Source organism: Antedon mediterranea, chromosome 11 (genome assembly GCF_964355755.1).
Source record: "Antedon mediterranea chromosome 11, ecAntMedi1.1, whole genome shotgun sequence".
In the NCBI taxonomy this organism is placed as follows: Eukaryota; Metazoa; Echinodermata; class Crinoidea; order Comatulida; family Antedonidae; genus Antedon; species Antedon mediterranea.
In genome coordinates, this window is record NC_092680.1 from 18,282,446 (window position 1) to 18,295,958 (window position 13,513).

The 13,513-nt window shown below is 34.8% G+C and overlaps 1 protein-coding gene across 2 annotated transcripts in view; it reads left to right on the forward strand.

Annotated features, from left to right (window-relative positions):
* The first annotated feature begins 2,217 nt into the window (after positions 1 to 2,217).
* LOC140062497 (orexin receptor type 2-like) overlaps positions 2,218 to 13,513 on the forward strand; it is a 49,682-nt gene continuing 38,386 nt past the window's right edge. Inside the window, exons 1-2 of one of the 2 annotated variants that reach the window (XM_072108743.1) lie at positions 2,218 to 2,692; positions 2,808 to 2,952. The gene's annotated coding sequence lies outside the window, so the exon portion shown is untranslated. The remainder of the gene's footprint in view (positions 2,693 to 2,807; positions 2,953 to 13,513) is intronic. The other variant, XM_072108742.1, reaches the window with a different exon arrangement.

The following is a 13,513-nucleotide window of genomic DNA, read 5'->3' on the forward strand; positions in this document are numbered from 1 at the left end:
TATAAACCCATCCGTCATCCAAAACAAGAGCATTGGGTTTGCATGCAAAATATAGTGCAGGTACAATAATTATGTCAAGAGTTGAAAGGATGGCTATATAAGATACCTTTATACTTGTATTGTGTACGCGGAATTCGCAAACACTAAACCGTTTACTTTAAATTTACCACATTTTGTAGGCCTAGATGTGATATGATATTTACCTTACGTGATCTGATGTTAACTGACGTTAGGCCACGGGGATGGGGTTTGCCTTTTAGGCATACATCTATATCAACATCATACAATTAGCAAACGTTATACACATTTTATTTCATGTTGCTAGTATTTTAAATATCCTAGTGTGTATTTAAGGCCTACTAGGGGAGGTACGATAATTATAGACATCTTTCAACCGTAATTGCAGCATTTGCCTTTAGCGACAACAGTGGAGCTAGTAGCAACGGGAGCGGAAATGGGTCGTGAGAAACGTTTTTTATGAGATATTCTCGTACGGAGAGGTTTTTGAAAAAGAGGCTTTATAATGTCAGGAGAAGCTATACAGTATCTCAAAATTGATAAAGACCATTTAGTTTATAATATAAGTTTGATTGTTTGAAAGTTCAAAGACACATAAATGTAATTAGATTAACTTAGCCAGTCCAGCTTCCTCTAAAGGACACACTTTAACTAATTACTAAACCTACAAGTTTTCATTTCAGAAGTAATCTCTACTAAAACATTTGATTTAATCATGTATCGCTGTCGAACTAGTTTAAAATTGACGCTATTAATTTTCAATTTTTTTTATTCACCTTAAATGATCTTTTTAAATGACCTTTGACATTTAAAATAGTCGAAAATGCACAAGAGAGACGGAAATATGTATATAATAATGGTCTGGACAGGACCCATTTGACATTTACCCACGATATTTAGAAAACATTGGAGTTGCACTTAAGATTTACAGCCATCATACATCAACACATTTTGTAGGATTTATAAGTAGTCACTGCTGTAATTTATATTTTGCAAGGGTTAAACAAATGTCAGTTTTAAATTTATTATGTGTTCTTTGAACTTTACAATTGAGTAGAAATAATAAGTCGGTAAAGATGTATTGTCCCTTGAAAAAAATAATTAAAAAACATTTATTGTTTAATATGCCATTTTAATGTCACGTAATAGCTATTCAAAAATTAGATCACGAAAAAAAATTATTTACCTGAAAAAAATGTAATTTAAAGCAAAAAATAGTCAAATTGGCCGCCAGCCAATGGTGTTTTATTTTATCATTTTATAAGTTAAAACATTTTTGTTTCTACAGAAGTGATTAACTTCATGAACACTATAATAACCTATTCACCGTATGATTTTATCAATCTTCAATGTTCATGTTTTTAGGGGACAACACATCTTTAAACAAAAGCAAAACACAATTTTCTCCACCGTCACGGGTGACAAATAATAGACATAAAAAAATAATAATAATGTATTTTTACCTTATTTTGTAGAATAGTGGATTTGGTCTCTCATTCTGTGATGTAAACAAAGCTGTAAAGTCTACTAACAAAATGCTAAGAATGTGCTGACTTCTATTTCAATGCGAAAAAAACTTACAAACTTTAAATAATTTGGGTGATTGTGCAATGATTTCTACGACGAAACATTATGATAGACATAAATTAATATATCTGCGTGTTCGAGTCATTACACGGTTGCTTTTATAAGAAATACATTTAATTACAAAACACTTACATACTCCAAAGCTCTGTCTACACTATATCAAACTTTATGAAACAATGTGATGTGCCCATTATGAACATGATGTCATGTAACACATTTGGCAACATCACCCTTTTTTGTCTAACTAGTTTGATAGTGTAGACAGAGCTTAAGATAATAAAAAAGAGAGAATCAATTTTAAAATAAACAACTGACCAGTAAAGAAAACACAAACTGAGCCAGTTTTCATCTACGAACGAGTGCAGTAATTTTAACCAAGGCAATTTAAACCCGGATTAAACAAACTATACAACTGGTACCGGTACTTTTAAAGTAACAATAATAACAATAAAAACTTTCGTTTTAGGCCGAAACAAATAATTTGTTGGTGATATCGCATTTTAGTGACACGTTAATGTGACTTATGTAGCAGTGAGGGAATGTACTTAGATGACATGTGTAGGCTAGGCCTATACGCGTTTATAGGGGTGTATATTATACACACAAGAGAGTAAAAGCAGGGAGATACACAAATAATTATGTTTATACAGTACCTCCATGGTAAAAGTGTGTGGATGATTTCGAAATGCAAACTCTTAGTGCAAACTTTAACCTCACATAATTTCCTCATATCACACTTCTTCCCAATGAAATCAAGAAATACGTTGATAGACCTCAGGACATTCGGAATGTACTTAAGGTAGGGGCGGTATCGAACTTAATCAATCAGCACTATTCGTGACGGCACGAACCTGCGCAGCTGTGGTGTTTCACCAGCTTCAGGCTACTGCTTCTCCTAATCACTTTATACACCAGCAGCAAATCAAAACACACAGTAGTCCCTATCTTTCGTAACGTGTTTTACTCGTTGGAACATCTGATTCTTGGAGTTGTTTTTATACGACAGCCTCTCTAATAACATCACCCCTGCAGTTCGGCGGGAGACCTGATCTTATGTGCGGTACAGGTGAACAGGAAAGGTGAAAAGGTAAGCCAAAGTTTTCGCATAAACCCCGTTTAAGGCATATTTTAACCGACTGCCTCGGTCATCTCAAATATTGTTCACAGTGCCTCTATTATGATGAATTCAATTTTTAAAAAAGAGTTGCGCGGAATTACATCGCGAGCACATTAATGACACTCACACTTTTCTGCTATGTGCGATTTGTCGATGTTAGTCGTCTGAAAGTGTTTGAGAGGACCACACGCATGCTGTTTGCTGGATGCTCGCAGTATCATACTCAACAGGTAGGATTAAATTATTAATTTATGATATTACAGTATAGTTATGCAGTTACGTCGCTATAGGTCTAATCACTTTTGGATCAAATTTGTAGAACCGGTAACGTTGTTGGTTATTGATAGATAATCTAAAGTAATATTGAAAGGTATAGAATCTATTCTCCAAACAAAACACAATTTGCAGAAATAGATGTGTATAAAATGGAAAAATACCGCAGTCTGAATCCTAAAATCATTATACAAAACTAAATAAATACAATTCTGTTTTTAGATAATTATAGATCATAGCATTGATGTTTCGTTTTTTTCGTTACATGTTGAGGTTGTTCTAGTCGATGTTGGTGTTTCTAAACAGCATGTGAAACATAGTATAGGCAGGAAGATGAAAAAATAAGTTATAATAATTTTTCACCTCCCTGGTATAGGTTAGTAGAAAAAAAAACGACTTACTAATTGGCTGTTGTTTTTAAAATTAATTTTTTTGTTCCAATGTTTCGTTTATTATTTATTTTGAACTATTGTTATGGTCACAGTGAATAATTATTATGTGATATTAAAATGGCACATTCAACAAAAAGAACGAGAAACAAATCAGTGTATATAGGCCTATATCATAGAAATTAAATGATTAAGTGTGAATAGACAGTGTGTTATATGTACTTAAATAAATACCATCTGTAGACTATAATACATGACGTGTTGATTGACAGATTTTAACGGTTTAACTTCATCACGTGATCAGTGAACCGCCTATAAACTGTTGATTTAGATCTGCCTTCAGCATTATAGCATGAATGCATGTGTGCGACATAACAGCAGTTCTGTGGTAACATTGTCAAACCAGGTAGTGAAATGTCACTCTTACCTGGTCAAACCTACATTCGAACTTGGAATACATTAACCCTCTCTTTAGTCTGGGTTCCAGACGGAGTTTTGTCTTAATATTAGTAAAAAGATAAATATTTTGGCACATATGGCGTTTCATACGTATACTATTTTATTTTGGATTTTCAGACAAAAAACAAAATAAAAACAAATAAATACAACAAAAGACAATGAATACAGACTTGGGGCAAGTCTAACCCTCTCTATACGACGGCTTTCATCCTAATTCATATGCATAACTGACAAATTATTAGTTAGGCCTAGCGAAGAATTAATTAAAATACGTGTTTTTTACCTTGAAATTTGATATAACGTTGCTAATGATTTTAAATTAGTTTTTGAGTGGAGTTTTGTTTTTGAGTTAGGCTTATTCCTTCAGTGTCTGATGTATGTCATGTGCAAAATCATAAGTATGGGAAGCAAACAAACGCCAAATCACAATTTAAAAAACATGCACACAAAAAGACCACACCAGAGCCACATGAGGCCTACAATAGTGTATGTTTGTACTGTATAATATGTTGATGTGTTTAAGTTATATCAAGTCAATCTAACAACATGATTTTGAGCTCCCAAAGGGTTTATCTGGCTGCACGCAACACGATCAGTTCCCCGCCCCTTAACAGACACCGCGCGCCGCTGAGAATGTACATAGAACATGGAGGTATATCTTTTTTATACCTCCATGCATAGAACAGTACTGTTGGCATTTGTCGCAGTCAGACATAAGATCAAAAGACTATTACGAGTACCTACCTTGGCAAGGCGAGCTCAGTGTCCTGTTTAGATTGCCTTGGTTATACGTTATGTGTTTGTGATATGAGTATATTGCCAATTCCATACTGTAGTCTAGTTTATCACTATTAACGTCACAGAAAATATACTTAAGCCTATCATTGCATTGTCATGGTCAAAATCAGAAATTAATCATTGACAAATAATAAATTGACAATCAGATTTTCAGTAAATGTATTGATTTTTAAATAAAAATAAAAATAGATGACTTTGCTTAAAAAAGAGCACCAAAACTAATCGGATTAAAATACAAAATACGATTTCATTGATGCAAATTAAATACAATTTAAAAACAAATGTATTATTCATTGTAAATGCTGTCCTAGAACCTACTTTTGTGTTTAAATGATTTTGAGTAATTAAAATTACTGAGTCCACGTACAGTTGGAATAATCTTATCCATTAAATGAAGTTGCCTTTTTATTTAACAAACCACAAAAGCCATCAATTTATACGTGTATATAGATGCTGACAATAAAGGCCGAATGACTATACTATTAATCGTTTCAAGTGTGGAGTTGAGTTGATGATCGGTTAAGAAAGTTGCATGCAGTACCTCAGGTTATTACTTATTATATTTTGATGAAATTAATTGGAAAGCAAATCTAACCCATAACTATAGCAGATAGATTTATAAAGTGATGCATCGTATTAAATAAAAATACACATTATAATTTTTTTGAAATAACATTAGTTTTTTGCACATCTAGCTTTATAAGCGCATGCGTATAAACCAAGTATACGCTTTCATTATGGCGCGCCAAGCTGTTATTTATTTAAGCAATAGAGAGATATCTTAGTTTCTAATAGAGATTTAGTTTAAAACTAAGATATCTTTATTTCCGAATAAATAACAGCTTGGCGCGTCATACTTTCAAAATGTCAACTCAAAGTGAATTTGCGTATTGGCGCTTTTAATACATCATGCACAACTGTCTTATAGTGTATTGTATGAAATCATAAAATATGAGCTAAAAAATTGCTATTGTCCGCTGGCGTCGTCTGTAACTATATGACACAGTAATAAACTGCGTTATTATTAACAACTATTCCAGACTTCGTTGAGGGAATTGCAATATAATAAGGAATAAAATAAAGGTGAATAAAAAAAGCTGTTCCGAAGTTCCAAGGTATCGAGTTTTACGAAATACCTGTATACCTGTATAATATGAGAAGTTTGTTGTTTTACACGTTGTTAACTCAAATGCATGGTTTTATGCGATATCGTTGTTATGGTTCGATATTATTGTTGTAGACTTTATATAAAATAATGGCAATAAAAAAATAGTGTAAAACCAGGACGATTCTTTTATCGGTTGATTGTAGCAAATTGCTAGACTTTTAAGAGAAATAAATCTCAATAAGTATTTTATTGCACGTAAAATCTCAGTAATTATGCGCATGCGTAATTGAACACGTGAAATAAGCACCGTAAACACAGGTTTATTATAGGATAGTAAAGTTACCGAGATGTAAATACCAAGTATTGATAGTTGTAAATCAGATACCAACAATGTAATAGGACACTTCAAACGTTTCTATATTTAAAAACCTATTTATGATTATAAGAATTAGGGGACAACGATCACAGATGCCACCGTCAATTCATTGCTAAAAAAAATGGTATTAAGACACCATCAAATATAATGGGTATAAGACGATCAAAATACTTCCGTAAATCAACCGTTTGACGTCATTATCGATAGCTAATTATAGTTTATACATGTTTATTATCGGCAATGCCTTCTTAAATTATTGCGAACAAATTAGCTATCAAATCAACCCGTATTTTTTAAAGCTGATTTAGCAGGGAGGCGTAATCTGTAGATGAAATGTTTATTCAGATTTTTTCTACCAATTATAAGCCTTGTATACACTATCAAACGTTATGTGATGTGTCCATATATGGACGTGATGATGTCATAACACTACCATATTTGGGCACATCACACTCAAACTAGTTTGAAATATGTGTAGACATTGCTTTAGAGAACCAAACCTTTGGGCTCATCATTATAATTGGGGTGGGGGGGGGGGCGATTGTTCAGTCGGGTCCACCCAAACTATGGTCTTTAATTGGAGGAGTCTTTGATTGGAGGCTCCGGTCCTCTATATTATTTTAAGCCTGGTTTTGATTGTTTGAGACATTCATTCATATCCGTCGAACTGCTAATGCTTTAAGATATATATTTCTTTTTTGATTAACCTTTTTTCAATCTTTTCGGCCGCATTGGTCAAAGTCCAGTCTATAGTCTTCTGGGGAAGGATCAAGAGTTTTATCATAATTAAAGAAATTCATTTAGTTTAGCTTTTTTAATTAAAATGAAATGTTTTCGTATCACTAAGGCACTTAATTACTCATCGAACGTTTTTACTTCTATCTGGTTTTTGTGCGGATAGAACAACCGTATATACTACTTTAATCGTGAGTGTTTAATGATGTTACGACGGCCTAATCAAAGCGTTCAGTTCTAATAATGAACTCAATGTGACCTGTAGAAAACATCGAAGTAGTGCTTCATTTTTATTATAGGCCTGTTTTACAAACTGTTGTAGACACGCTCAGTGGAGGATCCAGGTTGAAAAAGGAGGTAGAGGGGAAATGCCTAAAACAAAGTTCTGAATTTATCAAATGTCATTATGAATAAGTAAAGATAACGAACTAGAAACAGTCAGGTCATGTTTATTGATTATCGCATGCGGGGACATTAGAACGTGTTTTCTTACTCTATTACTCGACGGTGGTTTCATGTCTTTCTTTCCGGATCGTCGCAAATAATAGAAAGCTCCTATTAGGCCTACTATTACTATCGTATCAATGGCGGATCCAGAGTGGAGAGTGAGGAATCTGCCTTCAAATTTAGTTTATCCTCACAATATAGAGACAGAATAAGTCTGTGACACCTATCATCACCTAAAGTTACATAAATAACCACACATTAACTATAGAATTTATAAACATACAGAAGGCTAACCAAAGATTTGAAGACAAAAGAAGACATTTTCTACGATGATAGATTTTAGGTCTGGTGGGATTACTTCACGGCTTCCGCTCTGCTTACCGATCGTGGTTCCCACTAGCGACGCAACGCAAGGACGTAACGCAACGCAAGTGAATTGACCAATCACAAGCGATGGCTTATTCGCTTGTGATTGCTAATTGGTTAAAACGCTTGCGTTGCGTTTACGTCCTTGCGTTACGTTCTAGTGGGAACCAAGCTTAAGTGGGGTTATATCTTGCAATGTTCTTTCAAAGGTTTATATTTTGCAATAAACAATACAAAGTTTAAACCCGGAGCTATCATTTAAACATTACATCATTTACCTAATGTTGTAAAGATTTGACGCATTCGTCGTTCCATACTTCTATCATCGGTCAGGTGGGAGATGTAAAATAAGTGCACTGACCGCAATGAAACGTTAATTGCACCATGTGTGTGTGACAGGCACTTCTAAAACAAGAAGATGATATATAAAAGTAACAACTTCAAGTCTTCCCTGATCTAATAGTGAATGGGGTTAAGACAGCGATCCATGCTATAAATATATCCAATCGGCAATTTGTTTGTCTGTAATGTTTTGTTTTGTAAGTAAACGACTTTAAGTAACGGAAACATCATCGCACTCGAAGCAACATTATAACGTCACGTTACATCACAAACAAATACTGCAGTAGATGCTATCAGAAAGAGGGGAGCACTGGTAAATATGAAAGGCGTCGGGGCTTGGGACGTTTTCTGCGGTTGGTATTGTGGTGGACCAAGTCTGTAGTTTAATTCTGAAGCTTTTCGATGTTTACAAGATAAATTAGTACACGTATGAAACGTGCCAAAATATTTATCTTAACTAATATTAAGTCAAAACTCCGTCTGGAATCCAGACTGGTGTTGTAGTGGCGATGGTGCTTGGTTTAAAGTTTGGTTCCCACTAGGACGCAAAACGCAATGACAAAAGTAATTTGACCAATCACGTGCGATGGATTATTTGAACTATTTGTAACTGGTCAACTCGCCCATAATTAATGTTCACAGTATTCCTACTAAAACTAAAACTACAGTCAACCAAATCTATTTTGATTTTCTAGCTAGAAACAAAAATACTACCGTAGTAGCCTATACCTTCATGAAAAAAAAAAATCATGGTTTCATACTACATTATATTTATTTGTATGTGTGTTTTAACGGCGGTTGTTAGAGGGAGCAAAATCAAATAAAATCTTAACGAATAATGCATGTAAAATGTTAAAAAACGTGTTGTTATTGGTAAATCCCCATCCTCCGACCACCACCCCACTCCTCCATTCTGTACGTAGGCCTACATAATACAAACGTGTTGTTTTATTAAAACATATCGGTAAATCCCCATCCTCCGACCACCACCCCACTCCTCCCTTCTGTACGTAGGCCTACATAATAAAAACGTGTTGATTTATTAAAACATATCGGTAAATCCCCATCCCCCGACCACCACCACACTCCTCCCTTCTGTACGTAGGCCTACATAATAAAAACGTGTTGATTTATTAAAACATATCGGTAAATCCCCATCCCCCTACCACCACCCCACTCCTCCCTTCTGTACGTAGGCCTACATAATAAAAACGTGTTGATTTATTAAAACATATCGGTAAATCCCCATCCCCCTACCACCACCCCACTCCTCCCTTCTGTACGTAGGCCTATATAATGGTAAAATAGCAAATGATATGGAATATTTCGTATTTCGTTCACGTGCCTTACCCACACGTTTTATATCTCTTGTGGTCTTCTCACGATTTCTTTATAATTGACACGGTTTGCTTGGTAGGAATCATGGCATTCAAAGGAGGGCTGTGGGAATATTATATTTTATAACACGTCGAATTCTCGATTATTATATAGCCAGCGATAGAAAGACGTGTGAAAAAAGGTATGGACAGATTTATGGGAGATTTATCAAATATGCTAGAAAAAAAAAATCATTATGTTATGAGTTTTGCGGATCGATGTAATGTTGTCGTTTTTGCGAGTATAACTAAACGCGAGCCCTCTGCGACGAAATAGCAATACGTTCTTGTTATAGCTTAAAAGCTTTTTTTTATTCAAATTGCTGCTTTTAAAATAAATAAATGTACATTTTAGAAATTTCTATGAAAAACGATAACATTACACTGCTTAAGTTAAATGATATGTTCTACATATTAAATCCAATAATTTATTTAGATTGGGCGTAATTGCAGCGCACTCATTGAACGTCAAATGTGTATCCGCATCGCACATACAAAAACACTTGTAAAATAATGATGTATATTGTATTACATAAAGCTTTTATATTAGTATTGCTTCGACTTTTAAGATGATATAAATTTAGGTTACATTAAGATGCTTTCATATCTAGGCCTACTTGAATATTATTTAATTGTAAAATCTCATGGCTTTGATTACAGGTGTACACAGAGACTTTTAATTCCCAAATCCATTACTTTATTCTTGACTTGATGTTTTTTTGTTGTTGGATATTATTACACAATTTTCCATTATGTTATATTGACTTTTCTCATGGGTAATATAGAAGATTAGTATTTTTGTAAAATGAAATATTTTATCTTAATTATATGGTTTTACCTTTAGGTTACACTGAGCTCATATTACCATAGCAATACTTTATTATTTAATATTTTGTAAAATCTATGTTTTATCTAAATGTATTGAATAGTTTTGCTTCGGGCTATGTATACTCAGGGTGTGTAACATAACACAAGCGGAAATGCTCTTTTACTTAATACACGAGTTAGCTATTCGTGAAGGGCAAGGACCTATTGTCTCGCCCTAATGGAATCAGTCATTGTAACTGAGTATGCCAGTGTTCCTCTCAAGTATAATCTTAAGCAATTAAGCTTACATGATAAAAGGCTTCTTTGGTGTTGTATTACTGACGTTACGTCATGTTTTAAACTTGACTTTGAGTTGACAGTAAACATCACTTTTACAAGACAAGAGGACAAACGGGGTTTAGACTTCACAATAAAGAGCGGCACGTCGACGTCATAGAAAGAGAGCAGCCGCGTTTTTAAGTGTAATATCTTGTGCAAATCGTCTCCTGGTACTCGTGGTATTGTGATTTTAGTTCTCTTTAAAATTGTATTTATTTATTATTCGTGTTACCGTAAACATTGCACTGGTAGAAGCATCATATTTTTTTGTTATTTTCTTATAAAAAAATAGATACTAAATAGATAAAATTAGGCCTATCGGAGGGTTTTAGTACAATTTTAAAATTAATAATTTTCAAAATGAGTTACATTATTTAGCATCAGACATTCTAGTTTACATTCGTAGTTACTACTGAAACTGAAGTAGAATAATTGACATCGTCTCTAAAGCTTGGTTCCCACTAGAACGTAACGCAAGGACGTAAACGCAACGCAAGCGTTTTAACCAATGACAAGCGAAGTTATAGACAGACAGCAATCACAAGCGAATAAGCCATCGCTTGTGATTGGTCAATTCACTTGAGTTGCTATACGTCCTTGCGTTGCGTCGCTAGTGGGAACCACGCTTAAGGCGTGGTTCCCACTAGGACGTAACGCAAGGACGTAAACGCAACGCAATCGTTTTAACCAATGACAAGCGAAGTTATAGACAGTTAGCAATCACAAGCGAATAAGCCATCGCTTGTGATTGGTCAATTCACTTGCGTTGCGTTACGTCCTTGCGTTGCGTCGCTAGTGGGAACCACGCTTTTAGCGTGGTTGTCACTTATAGCATGCAGCGACGTATCGACGCCGAAGTGTGCTGTATTGCGTAATCACAATCGGGACCCGAATACGCAACAGTGCTGTAAACATCACGTAGGCGGGGGAAAACACAATTATTAGAAGGGCATTTTCTTACGTTGCGTAGATTGCGTCGCTAGTGGTAACCAAGCTTAAAGCGTGGTCCCCACTATCACGCAACGCAACCAGCGACGTATCGACACAAAACGCAACAAAATTGCAGGTTTTATTTCACGCAGGCGGGGGCAAACAACATTATTGGAAGGGCATTTTTTACGCTGTGCGTAGGTTGCGTCGGTAGTTGGAACCAAGCTTTAAGCTTGGTTCCCACTAGCGACGGAACGTAACGCAACCTACGCAACGTAAGAAAATGCCCTTCCGGTAATTGTGTTTGCCCTCGCCTGCATGAAATCAAATATGCGATATTTGTAGCATTGTTTCGTCATCGGTTCCCACTTGTGATTACGCAATACAGCACTTTGCATCAAAACGTCGCTGCGTTGCGTTACGTTGCGTCGCTAGTGTGAACCACGATTTAGATAACAATGAACGTTTAAATGTAATGGGTTTTAATATTGTCCACATTTGAAAAGCAATATGGAACCACGTTTATGTTTATTTTAGTGATTACCGTAATTACTCGTTCACCACCAAACAAACTCAATTGCCATTAGGTCTAATTAAAAAATGCAATCACACCAATTATAACAATAAACAAACGATACACAATGAAAGTCAATATTAAGATAATGCATTACTGTTAGCATAAATTGCAACATTGACCTTCGAGTTAAATATTCTAAAAGCAAATAGCATCGCTATCTATTTTCCCTCGAAGGAAAAAATCGTTATTCCTCTAGCGAACAATTGATGAGCAGAATATTAACAATTTCTAACATTGGCGATTTCTACATTTGAAATAGGTCTACAGCAGTATATACAGCGTGGAAAAAATCAAGGTCAAAATAGAATTTATAATACGGCAGTAGTATTGTCTTTGCTACATATATTTTCCATTAAATACATGTTAACATTTCATATCATACAAAAAGATTATTCATGCATTGCAAAATCTAGAAAATCCACGTCACTAGTAAATTTCACTGTAGAAGTTAGGAAACATTCTATTGGCACACTAGTTTATTATGTTTTAAGGCCGATACCTGCTGCAAATATCTTTGATGGCAGTTGAAATTATTCAGTGTACCAAATATATTCTTATTCTTTTAAATAGTCGCTATTTCTTTCTCCGATCTTACTGTACGTCTCGTGTTATCGCTCCAAGTCTCTCTCCCCACCGCTCTCAATCTTTGTCTTTCCCTCTCTCTCAATCTTTGTCTTTCCTTCTCTCTCTCAATCTTTGTCTCCTTCGTTAGAATCTTCTATCAATGACGATAACTTATGTTTTCTACTAATGTCTAAGTTTTGAAATAGTCCCTTCCATCTCTCTCCCATGTCTGTATACACAATGGTCAATTGAATTACCTGTTCAACTCTTCAACATTTTAGTGATTGACACTATTTACACACATCAGGTTTTTATGTACATCCAATTCTTCAGCTGTCACTAGATAGTATCTAACTTACTAGTGAAAGTCAGGTAGATACAAGTCTAGGTGTTATCTCTGTCAGTACCTTCTTTTTGCAGACAAGATATAACGTGAATGTATTTTGCAGCAACGGTGTCTGCAGACAAGGATATTTTAAGAATGTTAGTTGGTCAGCTCACTCATTCTGCATTTGTTCCAGTGCATGTAAAGCATACACTGATCTCAATATGTCCAAACCATGTCAATCTAACCATGGCAGAATTTTCCCGAGAAAACTTATAATTAACGATATTGATGTTGTACTATTGGCCTACTGTATTAACTGTTTCATCTTTATAAAAATACAGTTTTCATTTTGGTTGAGTAGGCCCACTGTACGTACGGTATGTAATAAAAATATGTCAGATAACGTTTGTATTGTACCTAATTACGCCATTTAATGTATCGGCCATTTTCATATCACAGACTATACTGATAACGACAGCCACATAATTGATTTTTTTCTTGTAAAATACAGTGTCTATATTTTATATTGAATTTTACGCACACCAATCAATATTGCTGTTTTAATATATTTTATATA